This window comes from Euprymna scolopes, chromosome 27, assembly GCF_053919585.1.
Source record: "Euprymna scolopes isolate OS-2025 chromosome 27, ASM5391958v1, whole genome shotgun sequence".
NCBI lineage: Eukaryota > Metazoa > Mollusca > Cephalopoda > Sepiida > Sepiolidae > Euprymna > Euprymna scolopes.
In genome coordinates, this window is record NC_136508.1 from 32059634 (window position 1) to 32086941 (window position 27308).

Here is a 27308-nt window from a genome sequence, read left to right on the forward strand (position 1 = left end):
CTCGAACCCGTACCGCGAAGGAGAAAAAGAATTGGAAAAAACGTGACGTCTTTCCTGTTACGACCACCACCAAACCGGAAGTGGCGTAGGTTTTAATAAAGGAAAAGACGATCGAAAAGAGGGATAACTTTCAACAAAGTAGAAAAGTGGCCATTCGAAGGTGAAGAAATTATTGATTTTAGCCAATTTTTCGGTATTTGTTGTCTGAAAGGTCGAGGTTTAAAACGATATTGATCTTGTGAAAATCCGTTGCATCTGTGGAAAGTCTTAGGCAGACATGCAAACATACATACATACATTTATCTTTTATTAGTTCAAAATTTCGTCCCAAACCGATTAAAAAGCTTGCCCTATCTCTGAATACCCTTTATGTAAAATTTCAAATGTTTACACCAGAAATTGCCTGCGCAATTTGGTAGAGACCGCAGAGGTAATTTTTTTTTTAACTTTAACCCCTATTAGGACCCCTTAATATTTATTGTTTTAATCTAGTTATTAAGTTAGATCCATGTCTAAGGAACCTATATCTAAAATTTCAAGTGTTTAGACCCAAACTTGATGGAGGGGTTTGATAGAGTTCTCAATGGTTAAATCGTTCAATTTTTACCCTTTAACAGCCAAATTTCTGGCCGAAAACGGTTATAAAGATTTTACTTAAATCTCAATACGCTGTATATCAAATTTCAAGTCTGCATACTGATAATTGACAGAGTTATTGCGTAGGGAAATGTATATAGACAGACAAACACTTTCACTTTTATATATATATATATATATAAATATATATATATATATATATATATATATATATATATATACGAGTGTGTGTGTGTGTGTGTGCTGTGAGCGCACACATGGGCAAGTGTGACGAGCCCAATGAAATAGATTTAAAATCCTGACACCTGAACGGTATATCGCTAAAGGCGAAATTCATCTAACGTGAAAAGAAATGAGTTTCTGACTTCAAACAAACACTGCCTTAAAAGTGGCAGGTTGGCAGCTGCAGGAATTCAACAACTTTTAGGATAATACGAGGAGCAAGGGTTGGAGGCTGATCATGTTTCATTTGTCGCGCATTGCTTCTTTCACGCACTTCTTGTATTTACGAACATGGCCGGCAATTAACAAACTACAAAAAATCTATAATTTATCTCAAATTTATTCATCGCTGAATGATTTCGTTGCTGAATAAATCATCAAATACATATATACGCTGGTTACAGTATGATAACTCTGGCATGTCTTACGTTATATATATATATATATATATATATATATATATATATATATATATGCATGTATGTATATATATATATATGTGTGTGTATATATATATAATATAAATATATATATATGTATGTATATATATATATACATTTGCCATATCTAAGTGTTATACTTATTTTATAGCATACTTAAGTGATGTCTATACATGCATATGTTATATTCTAATGTTCATATTGTAAGACATGGGATGGCATTAACATTGTTAGAGAAGAGATGTGGACATTAACAGGTGTATATAAAGAGAGAGTGAGAGTTTATAATTGAGTGAGATTGCATATAAATACATTTTGAGAAAGTGTTTTCATATCTAGATAGACAGACCGATAATTGAGAGGTTAGCATTTATGCCGATAGATTGACAGGTTGGCATTTATGCTTTGACAGTTCGTATGAACGGGAGTGTTTGTATAACATAAATAGACACATTTACTTTCTAACACATATATTTTTTAGATGATGAATTTCAAATAGTTTGTACACATAAATAGACAATACCTTTTTCATGTAATGATGGACACAGGGGACGGCAGTTATAAAAACATGTTGAACATTTATTCTTCCACTGACCGGCTGGTGGCTTTGCGTTCAGGAATTCAAAGCTTCACATATTAAGTTTCAAAGTGACCGTCTCGCTTCTAGACGTCTCCTTTCAATAAAATCTCCCTATTATCTCCCTTTCATTCTTTTATTCTCTCTGTTTTACTTGTTACTTATCTTTTCGCGATAGCGGTGAATTAGTAGCAAACGTAGTAGCTGCAGCGTCGTAGTTGCTATGGAAACTAGTAATAAAAAGCGTCGCTTACTTCCTTACGAATTGTTACGCTTTCGAACACCAGTAAATTTATCGAAATTTCTGAATCAAAATTGAAAACGTTTTTCCACAATATAGCTGAGAAGGTTATCTATAAGCGGTAATAATTCTTTAAAATGTGGTCATAAATGTGAGTGAGTTGCAAAGCTTTAAAGCCGTTGTAAATTACTAAAACTGCCACTTAACAATATATTCAAACACTACTGTGTATGTATATATATATATATATATGCATTTTAACGATTGAACAATATGAATGAATATAATACAAAATGATATTTGCTTGGGAAGGTTTTTGTTATATATATATATATATATATATATATATATATATATATATATATATATATATATATATATATACATATATATCTGACGAAGAGATATTTCTTGAAATATTATATTACACGGACATACCACCAGACCGACTTTCCCAGGTGACCACTGGGAAAATATATATATATATATTTTTATATATATATATATATATATATAAAAAGGGGTCCAACATTATTTTTCGGACACTTTAGTATTCGACTTTCCGAGTACCATAGATGTGCGAAATTCCTTCAATAGAACAGCATAAACATATAAAGACGATACCTGCAATAAAAATGGAAGAAAATCGATAAGGAAAAATATTTAATTTTCATCATTTTTTACAAAACACACAAGACATTATTTTTCGGACATCGTAGAAAAACTGTTAATAGTTTGTAATATCACCTTTCTTCTCAATAGCTTTTATCAATCTCTCTTCATAATTATAAAAAATGCACAATAACATCCCTACGTGTTTTTATTAGTTGTTTTTTGCCATCTTGTATTTGTTCCCATAGTTGAGCCTCGTTCGTTATTTCAGGTCCATCATAGAAAAGTTGCGCAAGCATTTCCCAAACGATTTCTATTAAAATTATATCTGGGCATTTTGCAGGCCATTCCAAAGTATTCATATTCACTTTAGCCATCCATTCTTTCATGATTTTTGACACATGGATGCTGCAATTGCCTTTATGTAGAAAGAAATCATTCCCCATCCCTCTTTTTATCCTTGGAAGGGCTTTCTCGTTCAGCAACTGTTTATAGCTTTCGCTGTTCTGTCGTCATTTCAGCCACTCCAACCATATATTTCCATTAGCAAAGATCATACCCCAAATCCTAACTTCTCCTTCTCCAATATGCCGTTTGTTCAGTCCAACAGGCTCACCCCTTCTTGACCAAGTACACCATCCATCGGGCCCATCTAACTTGAAACGGTTCTCATCAGTAAATGTAACCTTCTTAAAGTCAATATGTTTTGCTAACGACCTTTTAGCACTCTACAGTCTTGCTCCTTTGTGTTTCTTTGTTAATATAATTTTTTCTTAGACTTTGCATATTTCAAGCCAATCCCCTGCAGCGTTCTTTGTACTGTTCGGACGTTTACATCGAATTCACATTTGTCCTTCACTTTGCTGTAATTTTTTCTCCAGATGTAAAAAGCCGTGTCACATCCCTCTTCATTCTCCTCAGAGTCCTCTTCCCAACTTATATTATCCGTCCCTTTTCCGCTCGAAGTTTGTTTTCAGCATGTATTTGACCGTTGATTTCGACAGCTTAAAATCCATGGCGATCCTTCTTCACACTTCTACCGACTTATTTTGAAACGACTTCTTCTGAATGCCTTTTACTTAATTAAACTTAATTGTTCTGCCAGTAGAACAGAACATATAAATGATTCTAATGATGACAGCTAAGTGTAAAAACAGAAAATTTGCATACAGCAACATATGCATTAACATAGCTCTTAATAAAATAGGATTTTTTGTCATGTCCGAAAAATAGTGTTGTGTATGTTTTCGTAAAATGACAAAAACTAAAATTATTAGAGCCCAACTAAAAAGAATGGTTACACTAGTTATAGATTTTCACTCATCAACAACGTACTTACAATCTAAAAAGTTTTTGGCACTATTAACCACCTTGAAGTACTTTTTTCAAAGTGTCCGAAAAATACTGTCGCGCCTTTAATATAAAGCTGAACGTCTGTTTGTGTGTGTGTGTGTGTGTGTGTGTGTGTGTGTGTGTGTGTGTGTGTGTGTGGGTGTGTGTGTGTCTGGTCGCGTATAGGCTCCTATATGCTTGACTATCTTAAAAAGACTGATTATATATAATGATAAAAGATGTATCGAGGATACGGAATCGGTATGTTTCACCTGGCCGAACGATGGTTCATAAATATTGTTCGCGCCTTGCCCCTAAAGTATGGAAATAAGAAATGAAAAAAAAATCGTTTACAAGTGTTTTTGATATAGATGTACATACAAATATTTTGATAAGTATGTTTCAAATTAAATAGGGATAGTATAATACAATTGTGGGGGCTTCGTTCGCGCATGTACTCCAGGGAAATATGGCACAAACTTTAACAAGTACTTTTTATATCTATTTGCGTAAGTATACTTTGATAATTATGTTTCAGTTTGAAGAAATATGGTATAATAAAATTATTGGGTGTTCGTTCGCGCCTGCCCTCCATAGAATGTAAATATGTCACAAAGTTTAACAAGGTTTTTTAAAAGGGGTGAGGGTCCACCATAACACCTTTAACTTAATCTTAATTCACGTTAGCTTTTATTTATTTTTTTTAGTTAAATCATGTTGTGTCGAATAAATTCACATCATAAATTCACGTTCTTATTAAAGTGAAAGCTAAAAAAAAGTCGGAACTTTAGAAAATTCTCGACACAAATTTTGCATAACTCTGTTTTTCCTTCTCCACTTGCACATGGCACTCTTTAGAATATAGATAAATAGATAAATAATAAAAAATAAAAACGTTACTTGTTATTGTGTCGAAAGAAGGAAAAAATCCTGCTCACGTGATTACGTGTTTTTTTTTAAAACATTTGCATAACCTTTTTATTTTTATTCATATATATGTTTAAGCGTTTTTGTCGATGTACTAGAAGGAATTCAGTTGATTACAGCCCTTTCTGCGTATTCTTTAGATTACAATAGTACAACCCTGAATCCGACGGCGCAATACTACACCTTCCAATACTGTAAAACTGGAACGAAGCTGTTCTACTTGAAAAGGGCGCCATTTTCTTCTTATTGATATTTATATCGATTATTTGCTTTAAAAAACTAAAGTAATTACGTGTTTACTTTTTTAATATCCCATGTTGTTGTTTCGGATTATTTTATTAACCTATCATGCTTTCATCAATCACAGTCCATTTCCGTAGGCTTTTATAGAACCCAGTCAACGACGGATACTTCTGCTAGTGTATATATATATATATATATATATATATATATATATATATATATATATATATATATATATATATATATATATATATAAGGGAAAGTTAGAGAGAAAAAGAGATATTAATGGTATCCTCACGTTGTAATTCAAAACAATAAAATAAACTATTTTTAAAATTTTATTTTACAGATTTAAAAAATCTCTGTTTTCCTTTTATTCATATTTTTCTTCATTAAATCAATTTTGATTTCGTATTTTAAACTTTACAATAGATAGTTGTTTAAGATGTATTTGTCTCTGATGTGTTGTTTAGTGGTTATCTGCTATTCAGCCAAATACGTGTAAAATACTAGATTATAAAAAGTGAATAAAACTTATGGTTTAAAAGTAAATAGGTCTCCTGGTTTGGGAATGCTGAAAAGTTGTTATAAGCAACTTTCCTTACACAAGTGAATTACTAATATTTTTTGAATTGTGGGATTGTATATAAGAGTGTATATATGTGCGTTCTTGTCTATATAAATATGCATGTGTATGAAACCGATGCTCGTATATCGTCAAGTGGTTAGGTTGTGGGTGTGGGTGTGTGCGCGAATTTGCACATATTCAAGCAGAATTCACCAAACATAGACAAAATAACAGTCATTAGTTCGCGACGAGTTCCACACACCTGACACGAAAGCACACAATGGCCGTTTGATAACCGACTACTAACTTTAGGTTGTGGCTCTTTCGTCTTCTGGCGCTTCAAGAAAACAGTTCACTGTGAAGCAGATACAGCAGGCCCAACATAACAATATTAAGATCACTGAGTCCTGCGTACAAACTACGTAAGGATATATTATTGAACATGATTTTACATTAGCAATATGCAATAGCTGTATATATGAGCAGGAAAAATGCAGATTTAAGTTCATAGGTGAAACAAAATCAATTAGAATCGATTTACTGAAGTGTCCGAAGCGCCGGAATCTGGACGAAAAGCAGGTCGTGATAAGAGTAAGTCGATTTTGGATATTTAAACGTGCTTAATTTCGGGAGACCCATCGCGCAATTTATTAATTAACTTTTTCATTTAGATATATTACTCTGGTTCCTTGAAGTTGGATGTGCATATGTCTCATCACATGTTTATTTACACTATGTTATGCTTGTCAGTTTGAGAGGGATTACATGAAATATTCAAATTAAGCCAGGAGATAAGGAAAACTGCTTGAATCTCATTGCCTGCTTTTAGATTTTTAATACCAGGCGAACTTCTATCGAATTTCTAAACGATATTTCACGACGTCCTTAAAAGAAAAGACAAGGTTCAACATTTGAGCCGAAGTACGATTATGTCCTCTATAGTAACACATTTAAGGAATATGAATATATATATGTGTGTGTGTTTGTGTGTGTCTGTCTGTGTGCGCGCGCCGCATGATCAGGCGTTGGCACATCTGTTCTCGCCAGATCACCGAAGTTAAGCAAGAATTAGATTAGTCAATACCAGATGTGGACTTCCAAACAACTTAATGTGTTGTGGTTGAGCTCATACGTTGAAATCGACGGAGGGGTCAATCATCTAGGCAAACGAACGAAGATCTTGTAAAGACTTATAATTTTTGCGGTTTTTGGTTTGTTTTCTTTTGAAAAAATACGAAGTCTCAGAATAATCCAAGATGTTTACCATCACAGCCATATTTTTTTTTACTTTTATTTGTGAATGATTTTAGAAAAATAGATATACAAAGATTTATAATCTTAATAAAACCGTTTCTGATTTTTGTTCATACGTTACTTTAAACCCTCGGTATTCTACATTGATTGCAGTCTTCATATACATCCACACACACACACACACACACACACACACACACACACACACACACACACACACACACACACACAGAGGCACACACACATAAGTATATATATGTATGTGTTTTAACACTGAAAATTATAATATATACATTTATATATATTAATATATAAGCATACATTATTGAAATATATATATTATATATATATATAGGTTAAGAAAAATTAACAAATATTTTCATATATATAAATAAGTATATATGTGTATATGTATTAACACTGATAATGATATATATATATTTATATATATTGATATATATATTTTAATATGTATGAATAAAAAATCAATACGAAAAATATACAAATGATTATATATTTTCTGTATTTATTTCCTGTGTGTTGACGTGTAGGAATACAAAAAATCTTTTGAAAAAAAAAGAATGTTTCCTTCAAACGCACATATTTTCGACCGATCTTTCGATCTTCCTCAGTGTGAATGACAGAAAACACGAGTGAGCTGGCAGAGTAAGCAGCGGGAGGAGGGGCACGGATATAGCCATTAAGGTATTTGAATATGACTCTTCCAGCATTTTCGACTTGGAACGGTCAGCAACTTGTGTGGCCTCTATTCAAAACTAAACCTTTCATAAAAATTTGAAGAGGACACCCACGCATCCCACTAACATACTCGTAAATGTGAACATACATGTATATACACTCGCGCACAACCACATATGTTTCTTCACGTACTCATACATACACAGTATACGCGCACCCACTTTTATGGACGAGTTCATATATACAGCTGGAGATTGATGAGCATATTTAGATGATAAGCTAAGTGGGTGTGAAGTAGAATCTCTTTTCCAAGAGATTGGACTTATTGTGGGTCTAGGTTGTCTGGATTGTCTGCACGTACGCACCCACCTACACGCACTCACACACCACACGCACACACACACACACACACACACACACACACACACACACACACACGCGCGTTTATTTATTTTATAAAACGCTACTGTAGATTTCGTTAATTGATATATACAAACAAATGATGTTGGAAAAAATAAATAAAATGAAGTGAAATAACTAGATAAACGGGGAATATTCTTTTGATCATCATTTACTTAATTTTTTTCTATTCTTGTTGAAACATATTCAAATTTATTAAAGTATTCGGATTGTTCTTTTTCTTTATTCTTCCACCCTCATGTATACTCATATATGCACATATATACTCATACATACATACATACATACATACATACATACATACATGCAGTAAGTGGTAGGTATAGGGTGAAAGCATTGTTTTTAAATTAGAAGTCATCACAAAAATTGGAAGCACGATATGTCGATTAGAGAAATCAAGGGTTAATAACGTTTAATGTTTGAAATGAAACTGAAAGATGCATTGCAATGTTTAAACGAAGAGTTGAATAATAGTAAAACAACAACACCAATAGCAATAATAATAATAATAATAACAATAATAATAATAATAATAATAATATATACGTACAAATATATATGTATATATATAGAGAGAGAGATTAGTGACAATAACAATAATATATATATATATATATATATATATATATAGAGAGAGCGAGAGAGAGAGAGGGAGAGAGAGAGATTAGTGATAATAACAATAATAATAGTGATAATAATGCTGATAATAATAATAATAATAATAATAATAATAATAATAATAATAATAATGGGGGATGTAGGGTGCACCCGTGTCTACACCTGTGCATTTGTGTGCGCACGTATGCGTGCTTAGAAAATGGACTTAAATATATGTCGAAAATTAAAATGTGTGGAATCTGAAAAAATAAAATAAAATGGCGTAAAAGGCCTTACGTAAACAAAAACTAACTTCTAGTGGGGGGTGCTAAGCCGTTCTCCCACCGTGCATACTCACTCTGTCCTGTGCCTGTGAGGAAATGTCTTTGGTGGGTTTCTATTTATTATGGAAAGAGTATTCATTTAGCGGTCCCAAATCTTTATTTAGACCGAAGATGTGGGTGTTCAGACTCAGAATGAGTTTCTTTTCATGTTGTCTTCTTTGTCTCTGTGTCCGAAAGTTGGAGGCTGTAAGTACGCATTACATTTTGTCTATGCTTTGGTCTGGGAGGGTGTAGTGCATTGCTATTGTGTGCTGTGTGGATTTGTCCCTAATTGTTTGTTTGTGGTTGTTGACACGTAAGCGGAACTCACGGCCAACATGCAATATATATATATATATATATATATATATATATATATATATATGCATACATTATTGAAATATACATATTTATATATATACAATACAATAGAGATTTTTCTTTGTCGCCGAAGAGATTATACCGATTTTCCACAGTATATTATTACTGTTTTCGGTGTATCGAAACCAATGGTACGACCTTGAAATATGTATATATAGTGTCATAATAAATATTTATCTTCAGCTCTCACATCTACGATCGAGCACTTTATTGGATTTTTTTCATCACCCCTGGACACGCTATTTATATATATATATATATATATATATATATATATATATATATATATATATATATATATATATATATATATATTAAGAAAAGTTAACAAATATTTTCATATATATAAATGTGGGTTAATGTGGGTGGTAATGTATGTAGAATGAAAATTACCATCTTTGTTAAGTCAATCTCACAAGAGGTTTGCCTCTGTTTTGTAGAAAAACGAAGATTTTAAATCATTGTTTCGAAAATCTCTACCTATAACCAATGATCTATAGAAAATCTGTTTCATTTGACATTCTCTTCATAATGGTAAGTCTAAGATATGCCGTTCATCAAAATAAGTTTTTATCAATTGACATTTATGTCGAAAGCAAATACTAATATATAAAAAAAATGGATGCCCCGCATTTCTGTATTCTTTCCAATTTCCTTTGATCTATTAACTGAGTTGTGATGAATTTCCCGTTTGAAAATTTGATTAATTTTTAACAAGTAAATAAAACATCTTTATTATCAGATATCTTAAGCATAGTGAAGTTTAACTTTGACCGGAAACAATAAGGAGTGGCCATTTCCTATGAAACTCTGTTTTCTTTATATTTCTTTTCACACTTATATACCGCAAATTTTCAGATCATTTACGCGGTATATTGTAAGAAATTTAATCAGAATAACACAACAAACTATTCTATGCAATCTTTCGAAACTTCATAATCCTAAGAATTATTTTAGGTCACTTTATTACGAGATTGAACGTGAATGAAGCCGATGACAATTTTATGCAATCTTACACAAATATTTTACGAGAATTAGATGACATGCATATAATTTAAGTAACCTTATGGGCAGATTTTAGAGAATGATGCCCACTTTCATGCAACTTTATTAAAAACATTTGCCTTAACAAAAATGGCAATATATTTCACAGTTGTGTAGCGAAGAGTGATAACAATCTTTTATGTCGGCTAGTATAAAATGATGAATGTTATATCACTTGACTATTTTATCTATTTTCTTATTTTGCTTGTTTTTATTTTTCAGGTGAGTATTTTTCATTCAACGTCCGTTCATCAACATGGCGTCGAAATATTTGACGTGCCATCAGCATTTCTCATGAGAAATTAGAAAAAGGTAGGATTAATATATATATATATATATATATATATAAATATATGTGTGTGTGTGTGTGTGTGTGTGTGTACATGTATATATATGTATATATATATATATGTATATATATATATTTATATTATTATTCCATAATTAAACACTTCATCAAATCTCCACACTAAAGTAATGTACTTGCAATAACCCTTATCCCTGAGTGGCTTCCGGGCCTTGATAAGTGGCGATCACTGTGTAAAAAAAAATAAAACAAAATAAAATGTTAGAAGTAAATATAGAATTCCGCTTTTGAATACAAGCGTTGTTGCATGAAGAGTTCTCTACTTACTAAATGCTAAAAGACCGAAACATGCTCATTACTGTGTAGCAGCACATTACTGCTTATGTAAAGACAAATATTAAGTGTAACTTGCTCTACCCCGGTATTAAGCACTTTTGTATCAACCTCGTTATATCTCACTGGTTACCTTACATTTGAAAAATAATAACCTCAAAAAAAACAAATATATATATATATATATATATATATACATATATGCATATATATATAGTAAATTATCAGCCTGATGAATCCTAGCGTAGATGAAACGTGGAATATTCTGTGTAGCTTAATCGCCATATATATGAAAATATGTATGGCGATTAAGCTACACAGCCTGATGAATCCTAGCATGGATGAAAAGTGGAATATTCTGTGTAGCTTAATCGCCATATATATTTTATAACGTACTACGTAGCTCCTACGTATTGAGCACTGTTGAAGTAAATACTTAAAGTATATTAATTTCGTATATTAATTCATGTGATTAAATAAAGTAGTTATATATATATATATATATATATATATACATTAATTTATATAATCGGAAACGGAATTAGAAACCAATATATATATATATATATATATATATATATATATATATATATATATATATATATATATACACATTGATTTATATAATCGAAAACGGAATTGAAAACCAATAAAATCTGAAGTTTTGTGAATATCAAAATCGGTATCGGAATCGGAAAATATTTTGCCTGTTTTCTGATGGGAAAAACGATGCTTTTTTATAGTTTTTTTGTGTTTGTTTTAAATTTAATTTTTTATTGTCGTAGTGATGATAAAACGATAAATATTTACTGGTTTTACACACATATATTTAACCCACAATGACCCCCGTGGTATAACTATACATTTATCATATAATAAAGCTATATTCTTCCTCTATCACAGAGATCATGTTTTCGATTCATTTTATGTAATGTACATTTTGTTGCAATTTATAAACATTATCTGTCATCTAGCAATTAATGAGATAGATACAAAATTTTCAATGATTTTTTAAGTTGCAACAGAATGTACATTGCATAAAATAAATCCAAGGTAATTTTTTGATTCAATTTAAATTAAATTTTTATACCTTACTTTGTAAAACTTATAAAAGGGCACTTTGAAGATAAACAAATTTCAAATTGAATCTTGTACCTTTAATCTTACAGCCTATAGTAAAAACATTTTGTTTAACAATTTTTATGCCTTGGACAAAATGCTTTTCTAACTTACATATATGTATATATATATATATATATATATATATATATATATATATATATATATATATATATATATAACACATTTACAACTTCACTACACTGGGCATGTAGGTGTTTAGGATTAATGGTCTATTATAACCATTAGTGAACTAGGTTTTTCTGTAGACAACAACCTTTTTTTAAGTCGCCTGATAAGGACTTGTGGTTTTAGCATGTCCAGTTTCGCGGCCATGAAAATTTGTTTATATATGTAAAAAGATATCTTGCTCATCTTTTATTTGGTACTCTTAATAAACCCATTAAATTTATGAATTTTCATTCTTCAACATATATAACTTGGAATGTTATATATATATATATATATATATATATATATATATATATATATATATAGTGTATATATATATAAATAGATAGATAGATAGATAGATAGATAGATAGATAAGAATGCCCACCAAAGTACAAGTATTTTAATTCCAGGAATAGACGAGTTTTTCAAGACGTTTTGTCACCCCATTGTTGGTGGATAAATCAAGATATAACGTTATATCCAATTTTGATGACAACATTGCATGATATTGGCCCTGATAAACGTATAAAGTTTAATTGGTTCTTTTCATATTGTTATTCCATAACCCTATCAAAATATCAAATTAAAATTTGGAAAATATCGATTAATCAATGTCTAATACCGATTGCAATTTTTTTTTAAATCGGAGGTAATAAAATCTTTACAATTAATTTTCGTCTTTTTCTACCTCTTTTGCACAACTAAATGTAGTCCACATTATAACTTCTTACACCTAGTGCTGTCTTCCCTGAATGTATAAATGTTTGTTTATGTTGGAGACGCTTCTCCCTGTGATTAATGGACTATCTCATGACGTCACTTCCTCTGTTGACGTCACTTTCGGTAACGTGATTGGTACGTGGCTAAGCAGGTCTTATGCAAAAATGCCCAACAGTTGAGGAATGGTATTGCTCCAACCGCCTTGCCTGTAATATATGTGAATACATGTTTGTTTCTAAGAGTCCTGTGTTCCTTTCGTTTTTATTACCATTTAACGCCATAACAGTTTAGTTATATTGCATGAATCTAATACGCAACAATATATTAACGTATACATATAACATATATAAGGTTTACATAACTCGAAATATCAGTGAATAGCTATTGACTTCCTGAGATAAAATGACCTAACATTGATGTTTTTTTTTTGTTTTTCTATTCCCTTTTGTAGAAAGTATGTTCTGCAAAAGCAAACACATTGACATTTTCTATTGCACCCTGCCCCTGACTGGCTGGTTTCCTAACATTTAATGTGCCAACTATAACACTTTTCCCTCGGCCATTGCAATATTCATGCGTGTTCTTCTGAACAGGGAACAAAATCCACTACAAGACAACCTAGACAAATACTACAGATTAGTGACTGAAGATACAAAGAGATGAAAGAATAAATGCTTTCTACAAAATAAGCAAACAAAACTTTATGAATAAATATTTGCAGATATAAAGAACTTGAAGCATAAAACCTTCTACAAAAATTACTGGATTTTTCATGATATGCCGTAAAACTAAATAACCAAAGCAAACCAGCAAATTTGTATTGTTATATGAAAAAAAAAAAGAATCCAGCAAATAATTGGATGGAATGCGTTTTTTATTTTCTCTGCTCTATTATAATTACTTATATCAACTACAGCGTTTCTGAAAGTTCCGGAGCGTAAAATGGTCATTAGGTGAGCATGATTTTGGCGATGATGGAGCGATTCCAGGTTAAAAGGGCAAACGACCATTAAATAAAAAATAAAGAGATTCAGATAATAAAAAAGGAAATTACAAATGAAAGTTAGATTTATTGAGAGGCTATTGTAGCATTTTGGGCGCAGACAACATTTACACAGATGGTCCAATGCAATGGACGTTTATTTAACTTGTTTTTTTTTCTTAAGTTCAGTAATGTTGAATTTTTCTATTTTTTTCTCTTCTCCAATACTATTTTTCATACCAGAAATTCCAATAGATAATTTATAGCCGCTTCATCCCCAAACTTTATTGGATTGTTAGGATTTTAAAGCATGTTAACACTTAGAGCATTATATTCCTAAAACAGCGCGTATATAATCCGTAAGGTTTATTATTCTGTGCAGTTGGCAAAAATCTATCTGTACTAGAGCAGTAGTTCTCAAAACATTACGTGGCGCCACATCATAAAGTTTTTGAAATACTACACAAGTACTACAGAAAATCAATATGTTCGATACATAAAGTCATGTTATGAAATGTATAAAGTTTTGCCTAAGGGTTATCTTATAGTTTATAGTATGGTGTCGTTTAATCTAACTTAAAAACATTGGCTTATTAAACAACATTTCGCAAAACACAGCACACAGTGAAGAAGGAATATATCCCCAATTCAATAAAATCAAAATTTCAAGTAATATTCACGATACAACTATAAAATCTTGGTGCTATAACGTTATAGAATTATTGTTCTCATCATCACTATATCATTTATATCTTAGAAATGTGTCCATAACTAAAGCTGAATATAATCCAACGTTGAATTTAATCCAACAAAGTCGATAGACTAGTAGTCGTATCTTTTACGTGACTATCCGCATACAGGCTTTCAACGCCTTCTATTGACATCATACTACATCACCATATGACACTCAATCAACGGGGCATTAGACTCATCGTCTGAATTTTTATGTTGATTTCAACAACTCTGTATTGGAAAGTCGGCATGTTCTGCTATTGACTCGCTGTCCGAATCGCTGGAATTTCTTGTCGTGTCCAATGCGATTTTTGCATAAGGATCTCTCTGTAGAGGGGATTTCCTAAGATTCGTTAGCTGCTGCTCAATACTCGCCTTTTTAGCCGTCAAGTGTTCTCTAATTCTGTAATTTCGATTACTACATAATATTGCTGTCAACGCAATCTAATTTTCGTTCTCTCCTGTTTGTTTTTTTTATAATATACCAAATTAGATTTTTTTGAACTTGTCTTACTACGTGACTCGTCTATCCCTGTTTTCTTGTTTTCCTTATATTGTTTCTAACCAAATCGAAGACCGAATGCATTTCTTGTCAATTTCATGATGCCAGTCATCATTATATACTCGATGAGGTCTCAATTAATCTGTTATAGAGCACGTAATAGGATGAAAAAGTTGTAGAACACACACAGAACTTTGATGTAAATAACCAATGACTCGTCATCACTAATTTGGGCCTAAAAAAACATGCATTGTTCTATCATATCAATTACTCTCAGGATGATAGGTTACATGAGGAAAATTTAAGTCATCTAATGCTTTTTTCATAATTCCCTTTATATTCGCTGGCCCGTTATTAGTTAAAAGCTGGAGAGGTGCTCCAAATATAAATAAATTTCATCGGTTAACAGATGTTCCACTGTTTACGTCTTCTTGTTTAGAACACCACAAACCTCCGGAAAACCTCTATACATATTTATAAACGTAACTATCTACTGATTATTGAAAAGGGCAGCGAAGCACGTATGCAAGACACACTCCTGCATTTGGGGTTGTTGTTTCCTCAAATTCCTTTTTTGACACGGAATACATTTACCTATAAATTTATGTCATTGTTTAATTGCGTGGAACGTCTTCTCTACGCCTATGTAAACATTGCCATTATGGCATGGCACAATCACAATTTGCTCTAATGAGTGACAGTACGTATACTGTGATCAGATGTACGTCATCGGGTCGGGACACGTAATAGAATATTTCGTCTATTGTTTTTGATGAACAACTGTTCCTTATTCTGATCTTTAGGTTTCAAATTATCTCGTCGAATCCTTTCTGCCTAATTACATTAATTCCTGATAACGTGTATCGTTCGTGTATTACCGATAATTCTTCAGTATTTTGATACAAGGCAAACTCCTTCGGCTCGAAGAGATATGGATTTATTGTACTCATTAGATAATTGCTATCATCCATCTTCACTGGCGCATGCTTATTATCCTGACTCGAATACACAGAGCGTAGAAAGAGATCCACGCAAATAGTATATTTACATCTAAGGTATACTATGATGCAATTATAACTAGCTATACTTAAAGCACATGTTTGCATTTTATTGTGTTCTGTGGCTGAGTTGAGTAAGCATAGATCCAGCTTTGTTTCAGAACTTGGGTGTAGTTCATGAATTCTCTATAGTGTAAAGTGTATAAACTATAATATGTATTTATCATAAAGAATACAGAGGCCACTAAAATGGTATGAGAGGAACGTGTTCGTAGCATGCGGTTAAACATGGTGTGAATGTCTCCATTTAGTCTCTGAAACCAGTGGTATTCATATGACTGGTTGATTCCGCTTAGTTCTGAAATAGGGTTGATTTGTACCCTCTAACAGGCATCGACACTCATTACTGATCAGAGAAACCTTCGAGGTATAAAGACAAATGGATGAGGATAGGTACACCTGAAACAACACAAATACGGACCAACTTTGATATTGCCGTTACTGACAATATTTTCCTAGCCTAACCCTAAAGGTACAATGTCCAATGGTCATTTATCACATGTAAGGTTATTAAGACATACGTACGTTTTCGTGTAAAGAGAATTAACTCTGTTTTTCAACATAGTTATTTTTTTTTGCATCGACTGAGTTTGTGTGTATCTCCAGAGAGATGAATGGACTAGGCAGAAAAAAGAAAAATAGAAATGGGTAGGGTGCGGAAGGGAACAGACATGAATAGAAGTTATATTACACTTTTGCACCGGGAAATGCCGGGATAACTTTGATAGTTGTAAGTAAAATCTAAATCACACATCTCCTAATCTTCTAAACTGGGTGTACTTCAAGGTCATACAATTTGACCATGTTGATGGTGCATTGGCAGGTAGTCCGCTCGCAGAATATACTGGACCGGACACTAATGACTATTAGAAGGTAATACAAAACGTAATGACCCTTGACATCTTGGAGATCGCCTGCATTAAGTCCCCTGGTTTCCAATATATATATATATATATATATATATATATATATATATATATATATATATATATATATATATATATATATTAAGTAAGGTGATTTATAATTTAAAAATTAAAAAAAAAAATTTAAAATTTAAAAATCAAAATTTAATTAAATATATATATGTGTGTGTGTGTGTGTGTGTGTGTGTGTGTGTGTGTGTGTGTGTGTGTGTGTGTGCATATGTAATTTCCGTGTTATATTTTTATGTTATTGCTCTGTTTACCACATTGAGCTCTCATACCCGGATTTCCTCCTGGAATTATTCCATTATAACATTATATATATATATATATATATATATATATATATATATATAGAGAGAGAGAGAGAGAGAGAGAGATACAGAAAGAAAGAGAAAGAGAGAGAGAGACAGACAGACAGACAGACAGACAATCGAAGAATTGCAAATATGTTTATTCCTCATCAGTATTTAATAGTATAAACTTCAGATTTCAATTCCTGGGTGTAGATTAGTTATAGACAGGTTGGGCAAAGTTGAAGAAGACTTCTAGTACCTAGATAGGTGGAGACCAATAGCTTGCAATCCGGTCTTCAAGTTGAGTGGAAAGCTCCAATGATGATGCCGATGATGATGATTATACTACTCCTATTGATGATGATGATTATACTACTCCTATTGATGATGATGATACCGGAGAGCTATCGCTGATAATTACTTGTGTGTAAATAAAACTAAATAACTGGCATCAGTAGGACTGGTACCGCACTAAATATTCGAGGGAAGCGGAAAAGAGAAAGCATTAATCAGGCTTCCACTAGACGAGTGCGAATAACACTGGACCATTAGAGAGGCTTATCGATACTCAAATTCCAGTTAATACCAATGGCTGCTACCAATATAAAACTAATGGTAACCGATTGTGGCGATAACGCAAATTAATTTGCAAATTATATAAAAAAAGATGGAGAGTACAAGAAATCTTGGGAGACTTGTCACTCCACTCCAACTTAAGGGAACATCACAAGTTTTTCTCAAAGAGAATTATTTGAAGAAGCCTGTGTGGAAACTTCTCGCGTGTTAGTGATGATGATGATAATCATAATAATAATAATAATAATAATAATAATAATAATAATAATAATAATAATCAAACCTATCCAAGCAAAAAGACCAGAGTTCGTAAAAATTGCCAAGAAAGAAAAATTCAATGAAAAATAATAATGTAACTTTTAGACCGTACACGAAATTAAAATATATTTTTTGGTCTTCTGGCTAGGATCCAAAGATAGTATCCGTTCTATCTAAAGATGGTATAATCTATTGGGTTTTCGTTCACATACCCTTATATTGGAGATAAACCATAATACCAGGTTTATTCTGACACTACATTTACCAGATTACTTATTTTACAGTTTAACAAAAGGGCTACAATAATATTGCGGGGTTTCCATTCACGCTGAAAGTCCACAGAATGTCCAGCAGGAATATATTACATATGAAAGATGATGTTGTGGAATTTCCCCGAGTCCCGCTAGTTATAATAATATTCATATATCTAAAGGATAATAACGTGAGACTATTCTGGCCAAATCTATGAAAATTTAGTTGTTCTATTCATAGAAATTACTCCCGGAAAATGTTACCCTGTTTAAATGACTTTGTCGACTTTTCGAATGGGGGTGAGAGATATTTCTGGGGTTTTTTTTTTTGTATTTTGTTTGTTAGTTTTTTTTTGTTTTGTTTTTTTTTTGTTTTTTGACAGATGTTATCTTTTACCAGTTCTGATTTGAAATTATAAAAATAAAAACGGACTTAAAGCAATAAAATAAAGATAAAACTATTTATTTATATTTGTTCTTTTAGCCAATTCCGAGTCAAAGATTAATATTTGCCGAGGGCACGCAATACACAAATCATGGTCAGCTCGGTAAATAGTCATATCTTTCGGCGTCCCAGAACGCATATTTTACCGTTAACGGAAAGGAATATTTGTAGTTCGGTTTGTCTTGTCAGAAAACGAGACTGTGATCGAGCACTACATTCAAACAAAAACATTCGTCCCTCCTTATCTTCCCGCTTTCCTATCTGCTTCCCTAGCGCGTTCTCCCTCTCCTTTCCTTCGTCCCAGTTGAGAATATTAGAAAACGGAACCGCTGATAAGAATATGATGAGCGATCGTTCGCTTGTTTTCCATGGCTGCGAGTTGCAGGCGAAAGGAATCAGCAAGATTGGTTAGTTTAGCAGATTCGATTTCTCTAAAAACAAAAAAAAAACAAAAAAATTAAATTAAATTAAACAAAATAGCAGTTCCTTATGAAGTGATAAATGCCCGTAACCCAACCAGGGTTAAAAGAGGAAAAAAGACTGGTAGCTAAAATTTTGCTGCCAACGTAATTATAATCATAATCATCATCGTCATTATCATCATTATTGTTATCATCGTCATCAAAACTGTTTAATTTATCTTTAGGATCAGACCGGATTTAGATTAGACGGTAACGAATAATGTCGGAGATATACATAATTAGGTTTCAGTTCTAGCTGATGGCACCCAAGTCATTTTTAAATGACTTCTATATATTGGGTACAATATAATAATCATTAGTGAATTAGCTTTTTGATAATAAATACGAAATCTGCATGAATATATATACGAGAAAATAGAAAACACTTCAGATAAATATCATCAATGTGATTAACAGATTGACTCTGCTGAGTGTGTTAACACCGGAAATCGGTGAAATTGGAACACGTGACGTCAAAAATGACCGACAGAGGAAGTAGCGAGCGCCTCTCACAATAGTTTAGAAGGCGAGATTGAATTAAAGACACATTTTAAGATGTGAAGTAAAGCAGTAAATAATAAAGCAATGAGCTTAAAAATGATTGACTCTCTCTCTTTTATCTGTCTCACCTTATCACTCTTTTTATCTCCCATCTACGAAATGATCATCTAACAATGGACCACTTATTCTTCTATGAATATTTTTTTTGAATGATAAGTAATGTAAGAAGTACAGAGCAAACACTTGATTGCAGCTACCTGAATTAGGCACGGTCTTAATGGGAAACATGAAGTACGTAGTGCATCGTCGATCATAATAGTGTTTCCTGGAGTTTTAGTGACAATAAGTCGCCCAAAGTAATGAATTATTACTCTTTGTATTACACTCAAAAGTGTAATTGAACGCTGACACAAGTGTGGCAGCAGAGTAGTCGTATCCAAATGATAGAGTTTTGTGCAAGGCGACGTCACAGCGAAGATAAGGAAGCAAAAGATTATAAAAGAGAGTGACAAGCGTGTTACAGACGTGACACGAGAACGATAGGGAAACAGGTGCATTAAAAATTGTCGCACAAAGGCAGAGTGTCACATATTTGCCACGGTGATGTCTCGTTAAGCACATTAAAGTACGAGAAGAATTTTGAAAAGAGGCAGGATATTATTCTAGAAGTTTTCGAATTCTAAAATGTCTGTTGTTCTATTCTTTGTCTTTGTTTCCTTGCGATAGTCTTCATACAACATGTCGGCCCCAGTGTTGCCATGTAACGACTACGTAACAAAAGAACGGTGATTTTTATATTTATATATTTCAATTAAACGAATAGTATTAGTAGGACCGTTGGAACTTTCCACGATTAAATAAATGTATTTCAGATACAATAATATAAAAATTAATTTGCATTAAAGTTACTATTCTCATCTTGTATGTTATCCTCCAAAAGTTTCGTTCGCCATTTATCAATATCTATATTACTAAAATATTCCAAACAAAGACTGTTGGATATTCAAGATTGAAACTTGCTAGAAAATACAAGCACGGATTTTGGTTAATTGTTAAAAACCTGCTTTTATAACAGAAAGAATTATGAACACTACTAACAATTTTATCAAATAGCCTAGAAGTATATTCGCCCGAGGCCAGTTTATATTTATATCCTCCACTAATACTTTTGCACCACTATTGAAATATAGGTATAATTCAACCAAACCATATAATGTAGGTTGTAGAAAAACATCTAAAATTTTAGCATTTAATATAAGTTTGATAAAACTCACTTATATAATGTGGATTGTAGAAAAACATCTAAAATTTTAGCATTTAATATAAGTTTGATAAAACTCACTTATATAATGTGGATTGTAGAAAAACATCTAAAATTTAAGCATTTAATATAAGTTTGATAAAACTCACTTATATAATGTGGATTGTAGAAAAACATCTAAAATTTTAGCATTTAATATAAGTTCGACAAAACTCATATAATGTAGATTGTAGAAAAACATCTAAAATTTAAGCATTTAATATAAGTTCGACAAAACTCATATAATGTAGATTGTAGAAAAACATCTAAAATTTTAGCATTTAATATAAGTTTGATAAAACTCATATAATGTAGATTGTAGAAAAACATATAAAATTTAAGCATTTAATATAAGTTTGATAAAACTCACTCATATAATGTAGATTGTAGAAAAACATCTAAAATTGTAGCATTTAATATAAGTTTGATAAAACTCACTTATATAATGTAGATTGTAGAAAAACATCTAAAATGTTAGCATTTAATATAAGTTTGATAAAACTCACTTATATAATGTAGATTGTAGAAAAACATCTAAAATGTTAGCATTTAATATAAGTTTGATAAAACTCACTTATATAATGTAGATTGTAGAAAAACATCTAAAATTGTAGCATTTAATATAAGATTGATAAAACTCACTTATGTAATGTGGATTGTAGAAAAATTTCTAAAATTTAAGCATTTAATATAAGTTTGATAAAACTCACTTATGTAATGTGGATTGTAGAAAAACATCTAAAATTTAAGCATTTAATATAAGTTTGATAAAACTCACTTATATAATGTGGATTGTAGAAAAACATCTAAAATTGTAGCATTTAATATAAGTTTGATAAAACTCACTTATATAATGTGGATTGTAGAAAAACATCTAAAATTTTAGCATTTAATATAAGTTTGATAAAACTCACTTATGTAATGTGGATTGTAGAAAAACATCTAAAATTTTAGCATTTAATATAAGTTTGATAAAACTCACTTATATAATGTGGATTGTAGAAAAACATCTAAAATTTAAGCATTTAATATAAGTTTGATAAAACTCACTTATGTAATATAGATTGTAGAAAAACATCTAAAATTTAAGCATTTAATATAAGTTTGATAAAACTCACTTATATAATGTAGATTTTAGAAAAACATATAAAATTTTAGCATTTAATATAAGTTTGATAAAACTCACTTATATAATGTAGATTGTAGAAAAACATCTAAAATTTAAGCATTTAATATAAGTTTGATAAAACTCACTTATATAATGTAGATTGTAGAAAAACATATAAAATTTAAGCATTTAATATAAGTTTGATAAAACTCACTTATGTAATGTGGATTGTAGAAAAACATCTAAAATTTTAGCATTTAATATAAGTTTGATAAAACTCACTTATGTAATGTGGATTGTAGAAAAACATCTAAAATTTTAGCATTTAATATAAGTTTGATAAAACTCACTTATATAATGTGGATTGTAGAAAAACATCTAAAATTTAAGCATTTAATATAAGTTTGATAAAACTCACTTATATAATGTATATTGTAGAAAAACATCTAAAGTTTTAGCATTTTATATAAGTTTGATAAAACTCACTTATATAATGTAGATTGTAGAAAAACATCTAAAATGTTAGCATTTAATATAAGTTTGATAAAACTCACTTATATAATGTATATTGTAGAAAAACATCTAAAATTTTAGCATTTAATATAAGTTTGATAAAACTCACTTATGTAATGTGGATTGTAGAAAAACATCTAAAATTTAAGCATTTAATATAAGTTTGATAAAACTCACTTATATAATGTGGATTGTAGAAAAACATCTAAAATTTAAGCATTTAATATAAGTTTGATAAAACTCACTTATGTAATGTAGATCGTAGAAAAACATCTAAAATTTAAGCATTTAATATAAGTTTGATAAAACTCACTTATATAATGTGGATTGTAGAAAAACATCTAAAATGTTAGCATTTAATATAAGTTTGATAAAACTCACTTATATAATGTAGATTGTAGAAAAACATCTAAAATGTTAGCATTTAATATAAGTTTGATAAAACTCACTTATATAATGTATATTGTAGAAAAACATCTAAAATTTTAGCATTTAATATAAGTTTGATAAAACTCACTTATGTAATGTGGATTGTAGAAAAACATCTAAAATTTAAGCATTTAATATAAGTTTGATAAAACTCACTTATATAATGTGGATTGTAGAAAAACATCTAAAATTTAAGCATTTAATATAAGTTTGATAAAACTCACTTATGTAATGTAGATCGTAGAAAAACATCTAAAATTTAAGCATTTAATATAAGTTTGATAAAACTCACTTATATAATGTAGATTGTAGAAAAACATCTAAAATGTTAGCATTTAATATAAGTTTGATAAAACTCACTTATGTAATGTGGATTGTAGAAAAACATCTAAAATTTAAGCATTTAATATAAGTCTGATAAAACTCACTTATATAATGTGGATTGTAGAAAAACATCTAAAATTTAAGCATTTAATATAAGTTTGATAAAACTCACTTATATAATGTAGATTGTAGAAAAACATATAAAATTTTAACATTTAATATAAGTTTGATAAAACTCACTTATATAATGTAGATTGTAGAAAAACATCTAAAATTCTAGCATTTAATATAAGTTTGATAAAACTCACTTATGTAATGTGGATTGTAGAAAAACATCTAAAATTTTAGCATTTAATATAAGTTTGATAAAACTCACTTATATAATGTGGATTGTAGAAAAACATCTAAAATTTAAGCATTTAATATAAGATTGATAAAACTCACTTATGTAATGTGGATTGTAGAAAAACATCTAAAATTTTATCATTTAATATAAGTTTGATAAAACTCACTTATATAATGTAGATTGTAGAAAAACATCTACAATTTTAGCATTTAATATAAGATTGATAAAACTCACTTATGTAATGTGGATTGTAGAAAAACATCTAAAATTTTAGCATTTAATATAAGTTTGATAAAACTCACTTATATAATGTGGATTGTAGAAAAACATCTAAAATTTTAGCATTTAATATAAGTTTGATAAAACTCACTTATATAATGTGGATTGTAGAAAAACATCTAAAATTTTAGCATTTAATATAAGTTTGATAAAACTCACTTATATAATGTAGATTGTAGAAAAACATATAAAATTTTAACATTTAATATAAGTTTGATAAAACTCACTTATATAATGTAGATTGTAGAAAAACATCTAAAATTTTAGCATTTAATATAAGTTTGATAAAACTCACTTATATAATGTAGATTGTAGAAAAACATCTAAAATTTTAGCATTTAATATAAGTTTGATAAAACTCACTTATATAATGTAGATTGTAGAAAAACATATAAAATTTTAACATTTAATATAAGATTGATTAAACTCACTTATATAATGTAGATTGTAGAAAAACATCTAAAATGTTAGCATTTAATATAAGTTTGATAAAACTCACTTATATAATTTTAATAAGCAGAAAAATAATTGCAGGAAATCTCGCGTAACTGATGGAAAATGATAAAAACATAATTCAACGCAAAACTATTTTAATGTTTACATAGAAGGCGTCGTCCATACAGAATCATTTAAATACTACGAAGAAACTGACATTAAAGAAAATACAAAATGCCTTAAATAAATGTTCATACTTTTTTCGTATGATCACTTTTCTTCATAGTACGCACATGAAACTCTAGTTTCCTTCAAAGTAATATCCTCCAGCTACAATGCACTTGTACCGTTCCAACAATTTTGGAAGGCCTAACAGAATACCCTTGTCATTTTCTCAATAGTATCTCCTAACTACAGCCTCTAAAGTTTTGCTTGAGATTTGGAAATAGCAAATAAGACACTGGAAGCAAGGAATGGACTATAGGAAGGGTGACGTACTTTCTTTGTTCCCATTTTTTACAAAAAGTCTGTGACAAGTACGAAGCACTTTTGAGATATATTCGCGCGAATTGTTCGGATCTTCAGTTCTACGCGAATAATTTTGTGTACAGTTCCTACACTGACATCAAACTGTCAACTTATTGTCTCTATACATACACAACTGTCCTTATCCATAAAATTCTTTATTTAGTCATATGAAAAGAAACTTGAATCTTTGGGAAGATTATCAACCATCCCAGTTATTATAAGTACAGACGAGCTTATGAAGAAGAACGTTAAGACGTATCTGGGGAGTGTTCTGGTGAACCAAGTGCAAGAGAGATCCAAACAATTGCATTTAAGGTTAACAATCAGGATCACAATAAGAGATCTCGGCTGAAGTCAATAAAAAGCGGGTGAATGTTGGCAGCTGGTTGGCTGCTCCATGCCCAGATTATAACTAAGAAATAAGAAAATTAATAGGTTCGTTAAGTAATGAGTCGATTATTCCCTTTTACAAGTAGTACATAATAAAAATTGAAATAAAACGCTGTAGTACACAATAATAACTAAAGAAACCGCCTTCGTTTGATGTAATCTGACTGAGGATACGCTCAGGGTTTAAACATTTCTTTGAAATTTCAATTATTATTCAATCAGAGCAACGCTGATCAAGGATATACCAACTTTGTGGGCGTTTGTTATATAGTCTTTAACTTTTAGTTGGTCATAGAAGCATACACACACAACTGTCCTTTATATAACATTATGTAATAATAAGATAGATAAGGCATGTCTATCCTCGATCTTTCGTAAAGACACCGGCTTTCATTTTAATTCGATTTCATTTTATGTTTATTTTATATTAAAGCAATTCGTTTTTTATATTTTTCTAATCTTTCACATTTGTTGGCGAAACTATTTCGTTTCTTTATTATCATCATTTGCTTTTTGCAAGAAAAAAAATCCAAGATTTATATGAAGCTAATCAGTTTTTCAGGAGAGAGTAATCTAAACGAGCCTGTTTCCTAGGTGTTCGCTGGAGATGATTTAGTCGATAAATGGCGTGCAGGTGCTTCCAATTGACATCGGCAGCAGAAATAGAAAGTCATGAAAAAAAATGGATGACTTTACTGAAGGTAACAATTTTACAGATACAGATAAGCATCACTATGGAAGCAGAATTGGAATGAGCTTCGTGTGAATGACGTCACTTATCATAAGGCCGTGTCGAAGGGATGGCAGAATTCTAATCAGATTTCATTCGGTGCGAAAAGCATAAAAACATTTTTATATATATATATATATATATATATATATATATATATATATACTAGCAAAAGTACCTGTCGTTGACTGGATTCAAAGACAGACTACAGAAAATGGACTTTGATTTATGAAAATATGATTGGTTATGAAAAGGAAGGGTTGTAAAGAGATAGCTTCGAATTTGTGGGTATCAAAACCAAAGCAAAATGTGATGAAAGTAAAAATAAAATAGATAAACCCCATAATTTATTATACCATACCTGTTCACATTGAAACACTTATCACAATATTCTGTGGATCTATATTAGAACACCCTGTCAAACTGTGTGACATATTTCCATTCTATGGAGGTCAGGCGCGAACGAACACCCCATAATTTTATTATACCATATTTCTTCAAACTGGAACATAATTATCAAAATATACTTACGCAGGAGCTGCTAAAAACAGCCTATCCTGCCTTGACAGAGTAAAAAATAGGCTTCGTGGCTAAGTGGGTGATGCCCTTTTCTCTTCCCTGCAACCTCTCTCCCACAGCAGAGACGTTGTGAGCCTGTCTTTATTTTATCGTTACTACCATGGCAGGTGCTCGTCTGAACTCCAATCTCTGGTCCCCGCTCGCCAATCTTTCACGAAACACGCCCGTCTATCTGAAACCACTGTAAAATATTTTCCCCACTCCTTATCTGTGCCAAAATCAAAACGTA

The 27308-nt window shown here is 30.9% G+C and overlaps 1 protein-coding gene across 1 annotated transcript in view; it reads left to right on the forward strand.

The window, feature by feature from the left end:
* The window catches only part of LOC145248803 (uncharacterized), a 2668808-nt gene that overhangs the window by 762659 nt on the left and 1878841 nt on the right, over positions 1-27308 (forward strand). The gene's annotated exons all lie outside the window — the stretch shown is intronic.